Genomic DNA, 12,618 nt, shown 5'->3' on the forward strand with positions numbered 1-12,618 from the left:
CCTGCAAAAAACTAAAAATAAAAAAGATGAATGCAGCCTATCAAGGACAAACTGATATTGTCTTACAGAAGTAAGAATGCCTGTTGGAGGTTTAAGTTTATTATTAGGAACAGCTCAAGGGACAAACACAATGTTTAAAACAGAATTTCCTACTTTTGTTGAGCAACACAGTTAACTAATGTAATCATAGTGTTTCCAAAAATTTCCACAGTATGAAGCATGACAGTCCACCTCACAGCTGAATCACAAAGTGGGGCTGCAAATAAGCATCACATACTAATCGAGATCTTTAGTTTCTCTGTTTATTTCTAAATTCTTAAGTGTGATTGAAGCTTTTGACAATTTCTTGCATTCTCTTACTATTTGTCAGTGTAGATGATAGTGTTTTATTTTAGTTTTTAAACATTTGAAGATTTTTTTGCTTCAGTGCTACATGTCTGAATGGATTGCCATGAAATTTGGAACAGACATTCATGTTGCCCACAGAACGAATATTAATAACTTTCGTAATCCTCTGACTTTTCATCTAGTGCCATCAGGTCAATATTGTGTTTTGTCCAATACTTTGTATTAGGACTAAATAGCTGTAGAACTAATGAGCCTCAGCTGTACTTTGTATTTAGTGCTAATTAGTGAAAGTTAGCACACTAACACACTAATCTAATACACATTACCCTATTTGAATGTTAACATTGTAGGCTAATTGTGAGCATGTTAACATTCTGATGTTAGCATTTAGCTCAAAGCAATGCCATGTCTAAGTACAGTGTCACAGAGCTGCTAGCATGGCTGTACTCTTAGTCTGGTTGATGTAGTGGTCAGGAAATAACACAGTTTGACAGGGATCAGTAAAAGAAACACAAAATTAGCTAATGTGAATTAGCTCAGACTGACTCAAAGTCCTCAAATTGTTTAAAATGACCTACTGCCAAAAGTGTCGGTTGAACTTTCTAATATGGCAGGAAAATACAGTTTTATGTACTTCCAAGACCTGTTACAGATCAAGAGAAAAACAGGCCATATGTACCCTGCTGATAAATGATAAATGATTGATAGCTCCCTCTGTGTTGGGAGTGAGCTGCTGCTACAAGTGAAGAGAGACTGTCCTCCCAAGAAAAACAACAAAATTAGTCTTTTCATTAAGTATATAAGTTATAATTACCACGGCCGCTAGAGGGCGCTGTGACTCTAACGTAAAAATATATGTCACTTTTGGGCGCTTGCTTAAACAACTTCAACCACATCACTGATACATCAACCCAAACCATGATCTTTTCATTAGCTAAACAGGTATCTTGTGTTGGCACCATGGATGTATAAAGAGAACTAGATACAGCGTCGGGGGTGGAGCCCCGTTCATTCCTATGAAAGTTGCTCAGTGGCGCATGAAGCCAAAGAATTTTGACTTCTAGGAATAAAATTACCCGGATCTTTTGGGATCATTGGGCCCATAGAGCAAGTGCACCAGTGACTTTCACTGGCCGAGCCGACTACTTCCGATTTAGCCCTCCAGCTAACTTGAATCGGGATAAAACAATTTAATCATGCGGCTCTTCTAGACTATCGAAATGTGATCGGACCAAACAGAACAAATTCTGATAGTGAGACAAGTCATTTCACAGGGGTTGTGATGCTCAAAAAAATTATCAGCTGATTTGCAGACGTCTCTCTCACAATGTAAGTAAATTTAATGTCTATGGGAAAAAGTCTTTTTGGGCCGTCACATGACCTTGTAATTACACAGTTTGGCCGCTATGTCAAATTGGCTTCACAGCCCGGCACTGTTCCTGGAGGCTTGGTTGACACAGACAGATTGGTGGAGAATTGACAGACATTGTATCAAAATGTCTTGGTGGAGAAGGAGCTGAGCCTGAAGGAGAGCCAATTGATTTACCAGTCAGCTTCATTTCAACCCTTACCTATGGTCATGAACATGACAGAGTGAAATGTTGTATTCAAGCAGATGTTGGGCAACGCTGTTCCTTCACCTTCAGGAGCCAGTTGAGGTAATTAAGCATCTGACCACGAACAAGTTTCTGAATGACTGCTTGCTAACACAACAGTGTGTACTGCTTTTGTTCTTCTGCCTACATCGTTTGTTGTTCACAGCCAAACAAGTAGAGACACTGCTGTTGATTTATGTTCACCTCTTTGGTGAGTTGGATAAGCACCTTTGCTTCCTGCTGTCTTATTACACAGATGTAGAAAGAATCTCTCATGTGTCTGTGAATGTCTGAAGATGATTTGACATGGAATGAACTCCACCATGCTGTCAAAGTTCTGTAGTTAAAAATTTGTTTCTTTTGTGCCTCTGTTTGTGTCACAGAGTAGTCAGGGAATTGAACTTGCGTCTCTGAGGGGCCACAGGATGTGTTTGCAGGTTGTAAAGGCAGCAGGTGTTTTTCTGGCATTGTCTCACACACAGAGCAGGTGTTGTTTGTCAGTGAGTATTCTTCTTTTTAACGGTTCCAATGTCACTCATTGTGTCACACATGACAAAACACAGTCAACAGCATTCCATACGTATACAAATACTTACTTGCTCGCACAAACAGAATGAATTTACTGCATCTCCACTGTGACACCTCCATAATGTCAGAGAAAATTCCACAAATTCCTTGATTTTTTTTTCCTGTTGTCAGTGTGTGACTTCCCCATTTCCTCCCGTGGGTGACAACTTTCAGCTGTGTTTTAAAGGGAAAAGACCATAACAGGACAAGACCAGCATTACTGCAGTTACAGTTTCCACATCTTTTACATTTTGACTTTACAAACACTGACATGTTTTGATTTGCACCATAAAACTTTAAGTTAACAGGAATACTCTGCGTTCACACAAGAACAATCTGTGGGGCGTTGGGTAAATTGCAGCCTTAAAAGTCAAATGGAAAACAAAGATAGATTTAACAACCTAGGATTAGCTGTAAAAATGTAGTTCTAAATAATATGATGGATAGAACAGAACAGTCCAGAACAGATGGCTTCATAACTACTGTTCGGATTGCTCAATTACTGAATTTCCAGAGAATTTGTGGTGGATGTTTATGATCTCAAGCCTTATTTCTGACCACTTTTGTGCTGTTGTCCATCCACTGGTGCCCCCCGAGGGGTTTCTTCTTCTCATTGCCAAATATTTTAATGACATCATTAATAAATCTCTATTCAACTTCAGTCAGTTTCTTGTCTGCGTCATTTCATAAACAACACAGACTGTGTGCTTCTATAGTCAGCTGTCAGTTTTGAGTTTATTTGTTTGAATTTTTATTTTTTTTACAGTGACAGAGCAGCCAGCCCAGTGATGATGAGATGGGGCAGCATGAAGAAGAGAGATAGATAAAAGTCAATATTTGTCAAAATTTTCTTTAGATTTCAGAAGGTGTGATAAAAGTCTGTGTCTAATTTTAAGTTTGTTTTTAAAAACTAGAATATTTTTTGTTTGTGTTTTTGTTTTGTGTCAGATTAGGGCTTTTAGTATCTATATTATCATTCTGGTAAAAATGCTAGGCTCACTTGACGCTGTTTGCTGATTCCCAGGCTTCATGCTGACATACTGATGATCATTCCTGATTAAACCTGCTTGTTTGACTGTTGGTGGCCTCCTTAAACAAATGTCCAAACTTTGTTGTCCTCAGAAAAGAAAAGCTGAGACAGAGAAAGAGAACTGAGGGTGTTTGACCCAGAAAGAATAAAGACCCAGGGTTTATCCCCATTAAGGAAACACAGGAATGTGTGTGTGTGTGTGTGTGTGTGAATGGTTAGGCTCACAGGATTACTCTGACAGTGCCTGGCAAACACAGGCCTGGGAAAAAGCCTGAATAACACATGCGCATGTTGTGTGCATGTATGTGTTACTTGATCATATATTGATGTGTGGATTTCTTTTGATGCATCATGTTTGATGAACATGAATCTCAAATAACTTACTTTTTTATTTGGATTAAGGCTCAATATGGTCATGGGCAATATCATTTCTAGGTACATGTAAATTATGGAAAACATATTGCATTGTTTCAAAACATATATAGAAAACGCAACCTGTGGCTGGATAAATATCGTCAAACAATATGGTAAATTTAAGAGGAGAACATGCAGAAATTACCATAATCCTTAAAATCAATCAACTTTTATTTACTGTTACACATTTTGTTTGACTGAGCTGTTAAGAGGAAAAAGATCTGTAGCAACTGGATAATACTTATAACTAATTTCAAAGATTATATCTTATCACTTGCGATATTTAAACCAACACTTTTTTTTTAGAAGTGAATGAGACACTGGTCAATCTCCTGTTTTTCTATAGAATTTTGGCATAGTTGAGTATATAGGGGTTCAGTGCCTTGCTCTAGAACTCCAGCAGCAGATAATTGTGGCAATTATTAATTTACACATGGTTACTTTCTGGTTTCTGGGTTGCTGAACAAATTATTTGACTGTAAAATTTAAGTAGATCTGGCATATGCTCAAGCTTGCATATCTACTATGTCTATCTCTATACACTGTCTGGAAGCAGAACCGTTCTCACACACATGTGAAACTGTTGCCTCGCCACAATATGCATAAGGGTTGTGAGAACTAGGGTTACAATATCGTAACGTTTGTTATTATCCAAAATAATTTTCTTCTTCTACAATAATAAAATTATTTTAATGTGTTAATTATTTTGTTGTTTGTTTCTTGTAGCCTTGTTTATTGATGAATTTTAAAATGTATTTGACCTTTTCGATCTGTAATGAAATTGCCTAAAGCAACTGTAAAATTAATAAACACCAAAAACTAAATTTTAAATAGTTATCTTGTCAAATCTTACTTATTATTTAAAAAAATAGATGAAAATGAACAATGTAAGTGCTTCAAGAAATAACATCTTTATGATTGCTGATGCTGTTACGGCAGGGGGTAAAAAAAAAAACCCCCAGTGGTTCTAGGGGGTATTGGAATGTTGGTGGCTCTAGTGTTAAGCCGTCTACATCATCAATATATTATATTGAGAGAGGGTAACTTCAGTGACCAGTATACCAGATCTGAATTTTAATAAAACAACAACATCACCTCCACATTTATCAGTCATTGTTTACACGTTTGGTCCCTTAAAGGCCATTATTTCAATTCTTTACTAGTGTTAAATCTTAAATCTGACATTAGTACAATGTAAAAAGAGAAAAATCACCCTGACTTTAGAACTTCCCCAACTGTTCATTTATGCAACTGTCTGGGAGTAAGTGGCTTGCCACTGAGCTACACAGATGCTTGTTATCCATTTGGATCACTACTTCTGTCCCAGTACATATTTCTAGTGTCATATCACACAATGTTATCTCTTGTTCTAATCAGCGCAATATTCCCCCTTGCCTTCGAGGAATTCACTTTCACATTCACTGGCCCTGTTTCTACATCACTGTTTCTTAATGTTCCGATGAAGTCTGGAAGGATGATGAGAAGAAGTGTGCTGGGGTTCTGCGTTCTGGAAATATTTGAATATGCGAAGAGGTGCAGGTTGTATTTCAATGTTTCACTGTACAACTGATGTATACCAGCATGGGTTTTTAGAGATTGGGCAAGTGGCTCACTAAAGACAGCAACTTTGGAGAAACCCCGCTTTAGTGCAGAATACAGGAGTTGAATCCAGCTGATGTAGCATTATCAGTTTTTAATTTTCAGTAACTCAAATATCAGTATCACCCTCAAAAATCCAGTATGAGTCAGGCTCTAGTATTGATATTAGTTGGTATAGGCAGCTATACAGCATATACTGTGATTCCCTATTCAGACTTGTCATTACAGCATAAATCCAGACCTTGTATGCATGTGAACACATGCTTTCTAAATATCTACATGGCTGGTCTGTAGATTATTATTAATGTTATATGTGTATAAAAGAAAAAAACCCTATTGTGAACACTCCTGGCTCATAGTGGGAGTCCCCTTTTGATTAATTAATGAGAATCTTCCAGACATTTAAGACATATGAAAATACTTTAATAATAATTTGTGTCTGATATGGTTTCTCCATAAAAAAAGCTTCATTACTAGCTAGAATCCTTAAAAAGACACCTTATCCTTCCCACTCATTGAAAAATCCAGAATCTATGAATATTTAAATATTTTTCATTTCAAATGTTGAACTACTGGACACAAGATGTCTCCTACTTCACTGTAAAGTCCATTCAAGTTATCCACATTACACTTGTTTAAGTTGCATACTGGACCACAATTGGCTCCAAACTAGTTGTGATGTCACAAATCATGCTTATAGATAGGTACACGCCTTAAACTCAGATTTTTTTTAGGGTACAACACCGCCCCCTTGCTGCAGCTGTCCCCGACTACAACCATCTGTCCACAGTCCTTAACACTAGAGGTGGAGCCGAATCTGAATACAGTATTTGGAAAAGCACAAATAGTTTGTATAAATATTTATTTTGTACAAATATTTTAAAATGATTTGTTTTTGGGAAGAGAAAAAAAACATGTCAAATAAGCACAGGGCGGAAATTGTAGTGTAGCTAGGTCACATTGCTGTCTCTGTCTCTCTCCTCTGCTCTGCTCTGCTGTCTCTGTGTCATAGATGTATTAATAGCTGCAGATCTGTGTGTCTGGCTGAGCTGAGCCCTTTGGCTGAGTGGTCAGCGCAGTCATCCATGGTCTGGGAGACCATGTGGGAACCCTCCCTCGCTACAATAGTTATTAGGTATTATATTAATAGTATTGAGGAGCACACATTTTAACACTTTAATATCCTGAAATTAGAAGTGTAATAATCACAAAAAAAGGATTGTTATGCCTGTTTCCACTTTTATTCAAATAAAAATAAAAACAATACTACTTAACACTGAATGTCTGTGATTCTATAACTAGGAATTTGAGTTTCTTTAATACAATCACATACTGTTTCCCAGGTGCCACAGCCTAAGATTATATCCTGATATTCTAAAAAAAAAAGCTCTATTAGAAGAGTAATAGTCCATGTGGGGAGAAATGACACAGTCTTTCAGTCTGAGTTGACTAAATCTGATTTTAACCATCTTTTTAATTCCCTAAAGTATTGTGGAGAGTCTGTTTTTTTCTCAGGTCCCATTCCCACAGTAGGCCGCAGTACTGGTGGTTTCAGCGGACTCCTTAGTCTTAATTCTTGGCTGCAGTCTGCTTATAGAGCACACAATCTGGGTTTTTATTGACAACTTGACAGAACAACCTGTTCTGGAATTGTCTGTCTCTTTTTAACGGTATCTACCCAAACAAATCAGGTACTTGGATGCTAACTGCTGACATACAACACACTATGCAGTCTCATCCACTGTTTGCATCTCACTCATGCCCATCTGAAACCCCCTCTTCTTCTTCTATGTTCCACCTCAATCCACATCCTACTGTCCTTCCCTGTCTCCAACACCTTGACTGTTATAATGAATAGGGTTACTTGTTCACTTTGAACCACTAAGCAGGTTGACAAAAATAATCATACATAAATTGTACCACTGTCCCACCAGCAGCCACAACTCCTCCATCAATTGTGGCTCTCAGCCCAAATACATTTGAAGCGTCTCTTTTTAATGTGAGATCTCTTACCATTAAAACTTTTATTTTAAATGATTTTATTTTATCTGCCAACTCAGATGTTATGTTTTTAACTGAGTCTTGAGTGCAAACTCAGGATCACTACCAGTTTGTTGAACTGTGTCCTCCACACTACTATTATTATTTTAGCAAACCCAGGAACAGGAGTCTTGGTGTTGGCCTTGTGAGCATTTTTAGGAACCATCTCAAATGCCATCAGTTACCATGAAATTAATTTTCTTCCTTTGAAGTTCTCCCGTTTAAACTAAGTGGTCTCCAACTGATCATACTTGCTTCAATTTATCACCCTCCAAAATCTATCATCAGCTTTTTAGTAGAACTCCCCGAATTCTTATCTGCATTTGTTTTAAAGTATGATAGAATTGTAATATTTCTCTGAACTTATCTTTGCCCATCACCATATCCCTAGATTTGTATTTAGGACTGTTGATGACCTGTTAAATCTGACCCATCCTTTTGCCCCAGCTGAAAGCGATGCTGATTGTGAAAAGTTTTTATCTTACTTCAGTGATAAAGTAGAGTCTATCAGAACTTCTGTTACCCCTAATGGAACATACTCTGATGTCCATCACCCACAACACTTAGAATAATTTTTCTCCCGTTTCCTTGTCTGAGCTTTTAGAGATAGTATCTTTTTTAGAGATAGTATCTTCTATGAAAGTGTCTTCCAGTCAATTTGATGTAATACCGATAAAGTTTCATCATTCATCCATTCATTAAATCTATTGGGCCCTGTCTGCTGTCAGTTTTTAACAGTTCTGTATCTAATGGCTTTGTTCCAGATTACTTAATAACCACCTGTGTACAACCTCTTTTAAAAAAATCTGGGCCGGATCCTACCTTCCCTCAAAATTACAGATCAATCTCCAAGCTACCTTTTATATCAAAAAATGTAGAAAATATGTGTCCAAGCAATTACTTTTAAGAGTAGAAAACAATAACATTTTTGAAAAATTTCAGTTGGCATTAAAATGGTACCTGTCAAACAAGGTTCTGTGTCTCCATTAATAACCACATGTCATCTTTTGCTCCTGTCAAGTATGGTGTTCAATTCTGGGACCAATTTTATTCTTTCTGTACATGCTTCCCCTGCGACATAATATCCATAGACATGGTGTTTCCTCTCATTTTTATGCCGATGACATGTGGATGTACCTGCCTGTTACAGCCACTGATCCTGAAAAGCTGAGTTCACTACATGACTGCCTATGTGATATCAAAAACTGCATGTCACAAAATCTTCCACAGCTCAACTAAAGCAAAACAGAGATTGTCATAATTGGCCCCCAGCACATAACAAAACAAATCCTGCCATCTGCTGGTTCACTGTTGGAACACATCAAGCCTGTTGCGAAGAATCTTTTGGTTTGCATTTGGTTTGATAACAACTCGCTTGCAACGTGCTTTGAGCAGCACACAACAAAACTTGTGCAGTATTGTTTTTATCATCTTAGAAATATTTCCAAAATACGATCTATTTTATCTTTCAAAGACAGAGACCATTTCATATGCCTTCATCTCCTCACGTCTCGACTATTGCAACAGTGTCTTCACCTGTCTCAACCAAAAATCTGTTAATTGGCTCCAGACTATATATTTGACCTCTTAGTTGCATACAAGCCAGTACATAGTCTGAGATCCTCGGGCAGAGATCTTTTATCTGTTTGCAAGGTGCGGCTGAAAACTAGAGGTGACAGAGCATTCGCAGTCAGAGCCCCGAAGCTATGGAATGAGAGTCACCTCTTTTAAATCTCTTCTTTAAACATACTTCCATAGTTATATACTTAAACATACTTTTATGTTTAAAGATTTTACATGATTTTTATTGACTTCCCTTTTGCTGGCAACAGTGTACTTGGTTTTATTTGTTTTCTTTGCTTATTTTGTTGATCTGCCTTGTTCTCGTTCTCCTGTGGCCATTGTTGGGGTGATTCCTCCATCCACGCCCCCTCCTCTGAATTAGGAAATAGTGGGAGGACAGTCTCTTTTATATATTAATTTGGAATTATTTTTATTTGTATATTAATCTTATTCTGTTATAATTATTTAAGAAAATGACATAAAATATTATTCAAAAAAAATCCTGTCCAAACCTATCTGGCCCTGAAACCCTTCTACTTTGTAGGTAGCTGCTACTCCATCACCTCTATTTCTATCTCTATCTGTTGGTACTGGAGGCCCCTATACTCCTGGGCAAGGCGTGGTGATGTGGGTTAAAACTGGCAGATAACTGAAACACAGCCTTTTTTTTCTTTAGTAGATGGTCATGACACAGTATAAGCATTATAACACTCTGGGGTGTTCCAATATATGACAAACTTACTTCACTTCAACCATGTCCATGATGAGACAGATGCCTTATGATGCAGTATTGCTTACTTAAAGGGGACCAATTATGCCCATTTCCAGCTCTACATTTTTATTCTGGGACTCCACTAGGGTAGCTTTGCATGATTCACAGTTCAAAAAATTCCTTATTTATCTTACACTGGTCCTTTATGCGCCCCCTCAGTTTAGCCTCTGTCTGAAACAGGCCATTTTAGCTCCTGTCTCTTTAAGGCAACCCTCCCGATGAGCCCACCCTACTCTGATTGGTTAGCTTCTGGAAGCCAGCTCCAAAGGCTACATAGACAAACTATAAGAGCAGTATTTCACTTCTTTTTCTCATTCTTTACTCCAAATGTCAACATCTCAAATCCATCCGTACATGTTCAAGCCTGAATCCGATCTGCATAATGAGAATGGACAGCACAAACATAAACAGCAACAAAGATTATGTATGTCTCTTTCTGGTAAATATTATGTTCATTACCTGCTTTTGGTCTGACATAACAGTGTAAGTAATGTGTGGGAAATGTGCTAAATTGTAGTTGAAAACATTTGTCGTCAGGAAATAACAAAGGTAACTTAGCTAGTAAAATGTTATTCTGCTGTCGTAAAAACGACTGTATCTCTCTGCACCATGCATGAGCAGATGACCATATAAAGAAATCTGTCACGAATTGACTGTTGGAAACCGAGCATTCAGAGCAGTCTGAAACCTGAGCTTTCTGCTGACAGGGATTACTTTTATATACATTTACCTCATTATTTGAAACTTTGGCCACATTTAATATGAACATGCAACATTCTAACATGATAAGGAAATAAGGAAAATCATAATAGCCTTTACAGTCTTAATGAACTATGTATATGTAATGATCTAAGTACATTAGACTAATGTGCCAAGTATATATTGTCAGTTACACTGTGTTTCTTTAAATGACCCTCTTGTGTAAAGTTTTTCATTCTCATATTTCTCTCACATTTATATCAGCATGTGACATTCACCCACTTTATGGTGAAATCCTTGTTGAAACCATCATTTCAGCTCAGTGCAGGACTTTGCAGAAACAGTTCAACTTTACTGTTACATAATTTAAATAACCCTTAGGTCCGATACTTACATGTTTTCTAGTTTGAAGCATGTCTCAGGATCTCACAGAACCACACACATTTCAGATCGTGATCACTTTTGGGGACATTACATAGACTTACATTCATTTCGTAGAGACTTACCCTAACTCTCACCTCAACCTAACCCTAACATGTCCCAATTGGGGACATGGCTTTTGTCCCCAATAATACAAGCCGTCCCCAATTAACTGGTCCTAAGTCTGAAATTTGTCCCCAAATGTAGCCTATGACAGACCACACACACACACACACACACACACACACACACACACACCCCCACACACACACGCAAACAGACACACACACATGTCTAATCCCCTCCACCAATATCTGGTATTCCATGTTGATTAGTCAGTGAAGGAAGTTTATGTTAAAGACTTAATCAGGGATTTACATGTCTCCATGTTAGCCAAACACACAAGCCACACACACAGCACAGTACTCTCAACTCGCACACACATTCAAACTTGTGCCAACTTTCTACCATGATAAAGTATTCTGAACACGCCGGTTGACACAAAACGAGAATTTAAATGAAAGTTGAAGTGCATTGCAGCATTGCTAGGTGAAAAACATCCTGTGAACAGGTTATAACAAGTTAGAGTGTAAACATGGGAGCAGATTGTGTTACATTTCTGACTCTGTGAAAACACAGTGCTCGTTACAACGTCTGACCAAGCCAAAGTGAAGCAATTATTTTCATATCAGCTCAAATTCCACAGACGTCTGTGATTGCACGACCAAAAGCATAGCATTCCAATTAGGGAAAAACACACAAACACTGACGCACAGAGGGACGAACACACACACACACACACACACACACACACACACACACACACACACACAGAGGCAGAGAGAGATTGGTTCTCAGTGCCCCTAACCTTGATGTGCTATTTGTGGGGGGTCTGAGCTATTAGTGTTGGGATGTATTGTGTGTGTGCGCGCACGCGATTAATTGCCTAACCAAGAGGTCAATGTTGAGCCAAGGATTTGTTGTTTATGTAACCCAGAGCTGGAGAGATGCAGGGAGAAAGAACGACACTAAATAAACTTCCTACAGCAAGCTAATTTGCCTTCATCTAAAATGCCTTTGGCTGTAAAATCAGTACATTTAATTAAAAGACGGTCATATCAGTAAGGATGACATACACTGTTTTATCTCATTTCTCTGTTCTTCCAGCCATGTCATTAAAAACAGTCAGTTAAATTAATCCCAAAACATTTAAATAACATACTTATATTATTAGCATCCATGTTAAAGGGATACTCCAGCAATTTAGTGTTGCCCTTATCATAAAGTTGGGCAACTAACATGAGACAAAAGAGTGGTTAAAACTGAAGCAGCAGAGGCAGAGATATGCTGACTTTTAGTCCCTATGAGCCTCCAAAACACTGGATCCTACAATTCCCATAATGCTACTAATATCATTGTTTTGTCATATTCTCTCTATTTCATTAACGTTATTTTCTTAGACTTGAAATATCTCTTTCACAGAAGACTATGTTTTCATAGTGTAGTGTATGTATGTACTCCTCATGACGTTAAATAGTTGGAGCCTTCATTTAATTGAATACACACCTGCT

This window comes from Thunnus thynnus, chromosome 3 (genome assembly GCF_963924715.1).
Source record: "Thunnus thynnus chromosome 3, fThuThy2.1, whole genome shotgun sequence".
Lineage (NCBI taxonomy): Eukaryota > Metazoa > Chordata > Actinopteri > Scombriformes > Scombridae > Thunnus > Thunnus thynnus.